Below are 9,105 nucleotides of genomic sequence, written 5' to 3' on the forward strand. Positions count from 1 at the left end.
ATCCCAAGAATCCCTCGTGACCCCTCTCTACCCAAGACACACCCGTGACCACTCCCTCCACCCAACCCCTTCCACACCTACTATATAAGCCACCCTCTTCCCCTCTTCACCCCACACACCTCAACACACTTCCTTCCAACTTCACACTCTCCTTCTTCCTTCTTCGAAGACCACACTGCCCCTGTTCCATCCCTTCCTATATACACAACCACCTTCCTTCCACCCCTCCTCACAACAAACATAAACATTAACAACCTTCCCAGCCCATCATCCCCATTACCCTATACACAACCCATTCCCTTCCCTTAAACCACCTACTTCCATGCCTCCCTCCTCTGTCCTTAACCCCCCCTTTTTCCTTTATTATACTTCTTCTTTTTCTGTATTTTCGTTCACAAAAAAAGGGAGCAGCAACTCAAACTTTTAGCATTGATTTTTTTATTATCTTCTGTTTTAATTTCTATTTTTCCTTCTTCTTCCCCTTGTATTTCTTTATTTGCTCGAGGATGAGTAAAAATTTTAAGTTTGGTGTTGTCGCTTTGCTGTTTATTTTTTTTCTGTATTCTCTATTTTCTGTAATGGCACCCAAGACTAGCACACCTTCAAAGAAAAGGAAAGGTAAAAAATCAGCCACCAGTTCTCATGATACACACAGATTCAGATCCAAGCTTCATGAGGAACATTTTTTTTAGAATACTATAAAAAGGACTGTGATTCCCAAAGTGAGATTTGCACTGAAACCGGATGACTATCTGAAAATCCAATTTCAAATTGACAACAGAGGGTGAAATTTTATGTGCAACCCGCACACGGAGGTTGGGCAATTAATGGTCCAAAAGTTTTATGGAAACCTCTGGGTCTTATACAAGGACGTCAAGGGAGTCAATGAGAAGAATTATGAGAGCTATGTAAGAGGCAAGGTCATTGATTTCAGCCTAGGAAGCGTTAGACGAGCCCTCCACCTGCTGTATCCACCTCAGCTAGCTCCCATTTACAGTAGGAGAATGGATAATGACCAGGAGCTGGATCTGGTTATTAAAGAATTATGCGTTCTGGATTCTCATTGGAGGCTAGGGGTTGAGGAAAAGCCAAACCACTTGAAGAGCACTGACCTAGTCCCTTTAGCTAAAGGATGGTTGGACTTCATTCGGCGGTTCATCATGCCTACTCGTAACCGGTCCGAATGCACCGTGGACCGAGCTGTCATGATTTACAGCATCATGAAGGGAGAAGCGATGGAGGTGGAGAATATTATTCCAGAGCAGATATACGAGATTGCCTCCAGTCCCTATAAGAATGCTAGGCTCAGATTCCCGCATCTGATTTACCGCCTGTGTGAAGCAGCAGGGGTAAAGGTGGAGAATGATCTCCCCATTCATGTTGAGAGACCAATCACAAAGAAGAGAATGGAGACTCACAGGAAACAGCACAGGGTCCACAGAGAAGAGCAAGTTCAGGAGGAAGCTTAACAGGATCAAGAGGAAGCTCAGCAGGCTCAGCCACCACTACCTCAGGGACAGTACTTTCTACCTTAGGAGTACTGGCAGCAGCTCACCTCCTCCATTGAGCAGATGAGGATCACTAACGACAGCCACTGGCAGCAATACACTGTATCTGTAGAGGAGATGAGAGCCATACAGGACAGCCGCTGGCAGCAGTACATGGCATCTGTAGAGGAGATGAGAGCTACACAGAATAGCCGTTGGGAACATCTCTGTACCACCCTTGATGAGATGAGGGCTGATCAGAACCTTCAGCGGCAGGAAATCTCTCAGCTGAGACAGGATTACAGCCGCTTGAGAGGATCATACGGAGCATAGCCTGAGGAGAGAGACCCCACCATGGAGATTGAGGTGGTCTAGTTCCTTTCACTTTTTATAGTCATTTGCCATTACTTTGATATGTTCCTGTTTTCTGTTATTTTGTTTTAGTCATTACATGATCAGTTGTTATTTCAATTCCTAGGTTCTAGTTTAATTTATTTTTATTTTTTTATTTTGTTATTTGATTTTAATTCTAAAAGGTGTCTTATGTATTGCTCACTGGGCTTGAAATCAAAAGAAAATAAAGAAGAAAAAGATGCAGTGCATGAGTAAAAGAGTTTATAACAAAAGTAGTCTCATTTAATCAAATGTGGTGGTGTTTTCTGTGATTTTAAATGTATGACATAAACTGTGCATGTTTGAATTTGAATCAAGGGATGTTGATGTATAAGAAATAGGAATTTAGAGAACCATTATGAATTCTATGAAATTAGTGAAAGTTAATCCTTGAAGCAAAAGAAACAGCAAAAAGAAAATAAACAAATTATATAAAAGCAAGGTCCAAGGCTCTGAGCATCAATGACTAGGGAGGTCAGACATGATTAAAAGCTCAAAGAGTTGTTTCCCTAGTCATATGCTTGTGGTGTTTTTGTGTCAAGTAACCCTTGAGACAGAACATTTAGAGTCAAGATCAAATGCATTTAGCAGAGTATGCCAAAGGCTTTGAGAACCACTGTCTGGGAGTAGCTGAAAGAAAAATCAAAACTTCAAGAGAGTTCCCCAATTAAGTGCTTGTGTTGCTCTTGTGTCAATTAACCATTGAGACAAAACATTTAAAGTCACGACTAGGCTATAGGTGCAAAGCACCAGTTAATTGAGAATTTAAGGATATCTACTGTGTTCAAGGATTAAACTAAAATATAAAGATCAGAGAATTCATAATATGATCCGGATTCTAATTCCGAATGACGTTGACATTCCTCTTATTCAAATGAGAGTGAGATGCCAAAACTGTTCAGAATTGCAATAGATAAATCCCACTTTAAAAAGAGACATGAGCATAACCGAACTCTCACTTCTCATGTAAATTCACATCTTAATCTTGTATTAGTTTTGGTTGCTTGAGGACAAGCAACAATTCAAGTTTGGTGTTGTGATGCGTGAGCATCTTTCCTATCTTTTCCTAGTGAATTTGCATTCAAATTGTTGAATTTAATCCAGAATTAATTATCTTTTAGCCACTATGGATGCTACTTTGAGTTGTGTATAATTCTGTTTATTTTAGGTAGCATTCGGCTGGATTTGATGGAGTTTTCGTAGAAAAAGAGAAGAAGGCGAATGATATTGTCAACCCTGACCTCTCTGCACTCAAACTTGAATAAGTCGAGCTAAAAAGGTCCAATGGATGTGACTCTCATGGTGTTGGAAAGCTAACTTCCAGAGCTTTCCAACGATGTATAATAGTCCATACTTCTTCTCCACCAAGTCAGCAAGGGTGGCATCTAACTTGATAATTTTCAAGTTAGGCGCCATGACAAACTATACTCCATTGACCAAGGTTGCCAAGGCTGCATCTAACTTAAGGATTCTCACGTTAGGCGCCAAGATGAAAGAGAAGCGCCCAAGGAGTTCTGCCTAGGCTGTGCCTAACTTGAGATTTCTCAAGTTAGACGCAATGTGCAACAACAATACGCAACATATGTGTGACTCACCCAAGTTAGGTGCATGATTCCCTCAAGTAAGGCGCCAATGTCAAGCCTTCCATGCCATTCTTTACTGCTCACACTCTAAGTAAGGCGCAACAAATGTCCAAGTAAGGCACAACTCACTCTCAAGTTGGGCTTGGGTTATTAATGATTCAAGTGGTCCCCAGCTCTCCTCAAACCCAGCACGAAATCTCCTATTTATTCTGATTAAGTTTAATTTTTATTTTAAAATAGGAAAAGATATTATTTAGTTTTAGAAATTATAATTTACATTAATTAAGATTAGATATAAAAGGGAAAAAGAATCAGCCATTCGGGCTCTTCTCTTCCCTTCGACCTCATTCCGCAATTTACAGTTTTATAGAATCCTAGTTTTCTCTCTGAACCATGAGCAACTAAACTTCCACTGTTAAGGTTAGGAGCTTTGTCTATTGTATGGATTGATACTATTATTTTTCTATTTTAATTCATGTACTGATTTCTATTTCAAGAATTGTTTTCGTTCTTTATATTATGAATTTGGGTAGAACGGAAGTATGACCCTTGTTTTAATTGAGTTCTTGTATAACTTGGAAAAGCTCTTTACTTGAACAACATCTTGAAAACAATTTCTCCTAAATTTCTAATTATCTGGATTTAACGGGATACGTGACATATAATCCTCTTATATTTGGGTAATTAGGATTTTTGTGGCATATAAACTAGAATTGAACTTCACCCTCTAATTGGAATTAAGTGACCAAGGAATTGGCGGTTCATGAATTTTAGAGGAGACTAAAAAGGTCTAAGGAATTAGGGTTTAGTCACAGATAGTTTGCCATGAATTAAATCTTGCATGATTAAAATAGTTAGTAAGAAAAGTCAATCCGAAAGATAGATATCTCTGAAGCCTTAACTGTTTCTCTATATATATTTCACAACTGCTTACTGTTTGCTTTTTGATTCTCTGATTTACTGTTAATGCAATTGAGACCCAAACACTACTTTCTGTTTGTCTGACTAAGTAATTCACTTGACCATTGTTGCTTGATCCATCAATCCTCGTGGGATTGACCCTCATTCACCTGAGGTACTACTTGGTACGACTCGGTGCACTTGTCGGTTAGTTTGTGGTTGTAAATTCCACATCATCTCCCTTTATTACTTGCTTTCTTTAGTTGTTACCTTTATTTTCTTGCCGTTTACTTTTCTTTCCTTTTTACTAACCCAACCCCTTGGATACCATAACCAATAATATGCATACCTCACTGCAATTCCTTGAGAAGACGACCCGGGACTAATAATCTCGGTTATTTTTATTGGGTTGGACTTGTGATAACCAAAATTAAACTTTGATTTGAGGATCGATTATCGGTTTGTGCTATGCTCACAACAAAATTATTTTGTTAAATTTCGAACCGGTATAAATCCTCATATCAAATGGGGGTGGTGGAAGAGAGAGTTCCTTGTTTGGGAGAAAGGGTTCATATTTGGAAGGTTCTTTATCTTAGTGAAAGTATGGAGGTGGTGTATATGAAATTGATAGTTCTTGGAAGTAATTGTGTTGGAATTGTTGTGGCTCTATGTATGGTTCATATGACTCATAAGGTGGTTGGTATGGTGGATAAGAATTAGGATCATATGAGGGTGTTTGGTGGTAGGGGGCTTGTGAGTATGGTAATTCAAAACTATGTTGAGGGTGTAGTTCATAGGCATATGGTGATTGTGGTTGACAACCACAATGAGGGTCACCACACACATTAGATTGGTATGCATCATGGTATGGCTCTTGATCATAATACATTGGTAGAGATTGTTGCCATGAAAGTTGATCAAATGTTTGAAAATCCTCACAACTTTTTTCTAATAGTAACATAACTTATCGAGATCTCTTCATTTTCAGGTACCTGAACCTCTTCAGAGGTTTCATCAATATTTATATCTTTGGATCCCCTTTGAGTACTTGTCTTCATATTGTGACCATATATCATGATTAATTATCTCTCTTTTTTTTTTGAAGATATTTATGCTTAGAACCTATTGGTCTTTCACGCTTTATTTGTGGATTACTTTCATTTGCACTAACTAGTCCTTCTGAGACACGTATTCTTATTGGTGTATTTGTATTTGGAATGTGAGATTTTGTTACACTCTTTAGGTCAGTAAATACATCTAGCAATTGATTTATAATATTTTGTACATAAATTAACTTTTGTAGTTCTAGTTCAATGATTTAAATGAGATAACGATAATATATTCTAAATAATTTCTTTTTTCAACTGCTTATTTTCTCCCATAATTTTAGAAAAATTATTTCATCAAAGTGACAATTAAAAAATCTTTCCTTAAATAAGTTATCAGTCCTGGGTTCAAGGTATTTTATAATTGCGGAGATGCATAACCACTATATATCCCCAATCTTCTTTGGATTCCTATCTTTGTGCGTTGTAATGAAGTAATTGGGATATAAATTGCACATCTAAATATTTTAAGATGAAAACTGTTTGGCTCCTGACTGAAAACCAATTGTTATAGAAAGGATTTAAGACAAGTTATTGGTCTAATACATATAAGTGCTGAGCATACAAAATAGCATGTCTCAATGCTAAAATAGGCATTATAGTTTTCATAAATAATAGTCTAGCTATTAACTGAAGGTATTTAATTAATGATTCTACTTCACCATTTTGAGTGTGTATATAAGCAACAGGCTCTGCTATCGTAATTCCAGTTGACACAATAATCATTAAATGCTTGAGACCTAAATTCATCAACATTATTAAGATGTATTGTCTTTATAGCATAGTCTAAAAAATGAGTTTTTAATTTAATTATTTGAACAAGTAATCTCGCAAATACAATGTTGAGAGTTGATAGTTTACAAATATGGGATATAAAATATTAAACGATCCACATGGTGGATGAACGGGCGCACATATATCACATTGAATACGTTTCAAAAAGATGGTGATTCAATCACAATTTTCTTGTAATAATTTTGTAATTATTTATTTTTTAGAACAAGCAGCACATAAAAATTCATTAAATTGAAGAATTTTATATTCCTTTAGAGGATAACCAGATAAATTCTCGATTATTCTTCTCATCATGATTGAACCCGAATATTCTAACCAACCGGTTATGCCAAATTATAAATATATTTGTATTTGTAAATTTCTATTTTACTATGACATGTGATTCTGCATTGTTAATAGTGGTATAGTACAAACCACAAAAAAGAACGGATAATTTTTTTAATGCACATTTTTCACTTGATATCATAGTTGTAATATAGAGATATTTTTTATTTTCTTTTATTGCGGTTTCTATATGGTATCCATTTTAGTAGATATCTTTAAAACATAACAAATTTTTATGAGACTTACTTGCTAGTAATGCATTATTTATGAAAGAATTTGATTCCTTTAGATAATATTATAGTAGCTCCTTCGGAATCTTAAGTTATTTTTGCACTACTAATAATTATACTTATATTTATTTTTTTTGTAACAAGAAAGACAAATTGTCTTTAAGTATTATATACGTTGAAGTATTGTCAACGAGACATTTTTATTGTTGAATTTGAGCGAAGCGTAAAAAATATCCATATCTTTATTACAAAAATAAAAAAATTATCATTAATAAAAAAAGTGCAAAAGTTTCAAAAATTAAAAAATACAACCAAACAAAGAAATAATTAAAACTAACTAAGAAGAAAAAAAAATCTAAAATAATAGATTTCTAATTAATATTCTTTCTAAAAGAAATTTGCTTCGTCCAAATGAGTAGCATCGCTTGAGCCACCAAAATCACATACTTTAAACTTGCCCGAGTTGTTAAGGTCAATGATATCATCAAGATTTGCAAAAATATCATCGGTGAATTTTAGATTGCAAAAATGAGTAAGAATTCTATTGTTTCATTTGCCACGTCCACGTCCACGATTTCGACCGTTATTCTGGCTATAATTTTTTTTTTATGTTCACGAGATACCGCATTCACTTCAGAAAAAGTAGTTGAGCAAGTAGAACGGATTTTATAATTTTTTATTAATAACTCATTATTTTGTTCTGCCAATAAAAGACAACCTATTAGATCAGAATACCTTTGAAAATTTTTTTCACAAACTATTATTGTAACAACACGTTGGAAGTGTAGAATGTGAATTTTTTTTCATTAAGTCGTCATCTGTTAATTATTGGTCACACAATTTCAGTTGATAATTTATTTTAAAAAGTATAGAATTGTATTTTATAGACTGTTTTAAAATCTTACAGCATTAAATGTATCCATTCATAACGAACTTTAGGCAAAAGTATAGTTTTTTGGTGCTCATATCTTTCTTCCAAATTTGTCCATAATTTTTACAGATCTTAATAGTTAACTATCCTATTTTCAATCCTTGGTGAAGATGGTGACGTAATCTTATCTTCGCTTGATAATTCTAACTCTTTCTTTTATCACTGTCAATTGGGCTGGTCCTATAGGGCTTTGACCCTACCTTACCAGGCCAAGATAAAAGATGGCCCTATAACCTGCAGGGCTAACTATTTAAAATGTCCGTAGGGCCAAAAGCCTTGTAAAGCCAAAGGACCTAGGGTCAGTCTGCGGGCAACTTTTATTTTTTTTTTTTGGTAAAAGCTAAATTTTTTTAGCCCACTTTAATAATACTTTCTAATTCATTTTGATTAAGACAAAAAAAAATTTAATCTTAGTTGGTAACACACAACACAGTTCCAAAAAGATAAAAAAAAAATATAAGTTTGGTCACATGAAAGAGAGAAATGCAACTGGGCAAGGAATGCCTCGTAGAGATAACTTGTGAACTTGTCTTGATAAGCATGCATATAAGAGAGAAAGAGTCAATTTGATTCCAAATCCACCGTTGAATCAAAGACACATTGGGGTGACGCACAAGTTCTGAAGGAACTGAGAACAAAATCGACCCTTCTTCTTTATCTCCAAGTTCATGCATAAGCTCAAGGAACTTCGCCATCTTCTAGAACCTTCCCTATCTTGAAACTCTTAGACATTTTAAACAACTACTTCTCAGACAAAATTTCCTAATCATTTTCAAATCTGACTCGCTTGAGTTGACTCAGTTTTTTGCAAAACTCGTTTACGGATGAAACTCCCTCTTCCACAGGTTAAGATGCTCCACAAGCATCACTTCCACTATGAATATAACATGTACCGTGGAGTTATTAGAGATTTATTTTTTTTTTAGACAAATAATTTCTGTTTCATTTAGGGTGATTTAGGGCTTTTGGGTTGATCCAATCCGAACCCCTTTTTTTAGGGTTTGTTTAGGGTCAGGACTTTTAATAATTTTTTTAATACATTATAGGGCCGCGGACTAAAAGATGCGTGAAGGGCTTAAGACTGACCCTAAGGTTGAGGTTTTTATTGACAGCACTACTTTTTTTTATAGTATTCCCAAACATTTTAGATGCCAAACGAATTTTAACATTAAGTACCAATTTTAAATAATTTTTTTCTGTTATATTGAGAACAACAAATTTAAATTTTTGCAAATTTAACATAATAGCTTTATTAACAATAATAAATAAAAACAAGTAAATAATAATATAATAATAATACATATAAAAAAATAAAAAAAATAAAAAAATCAATTTACTTAAAAAAATTAGTATAGT

This window comes from Arachis ipaensis, chromosome B07 (genome assembly GCF_000816755.2).
Source record: "Arachis ipaensis cultivar K30076 chromosome B07, Araip1.1, whole genome shotgun sequence".
NCBI classification, from domain to species: domain Eukaryota; kingdom Viridiplantae; phylum Streptophyta; class Magnoliopsida; order Fabales; family Fabaceae; genus Arachis; species Arachis ipaensis.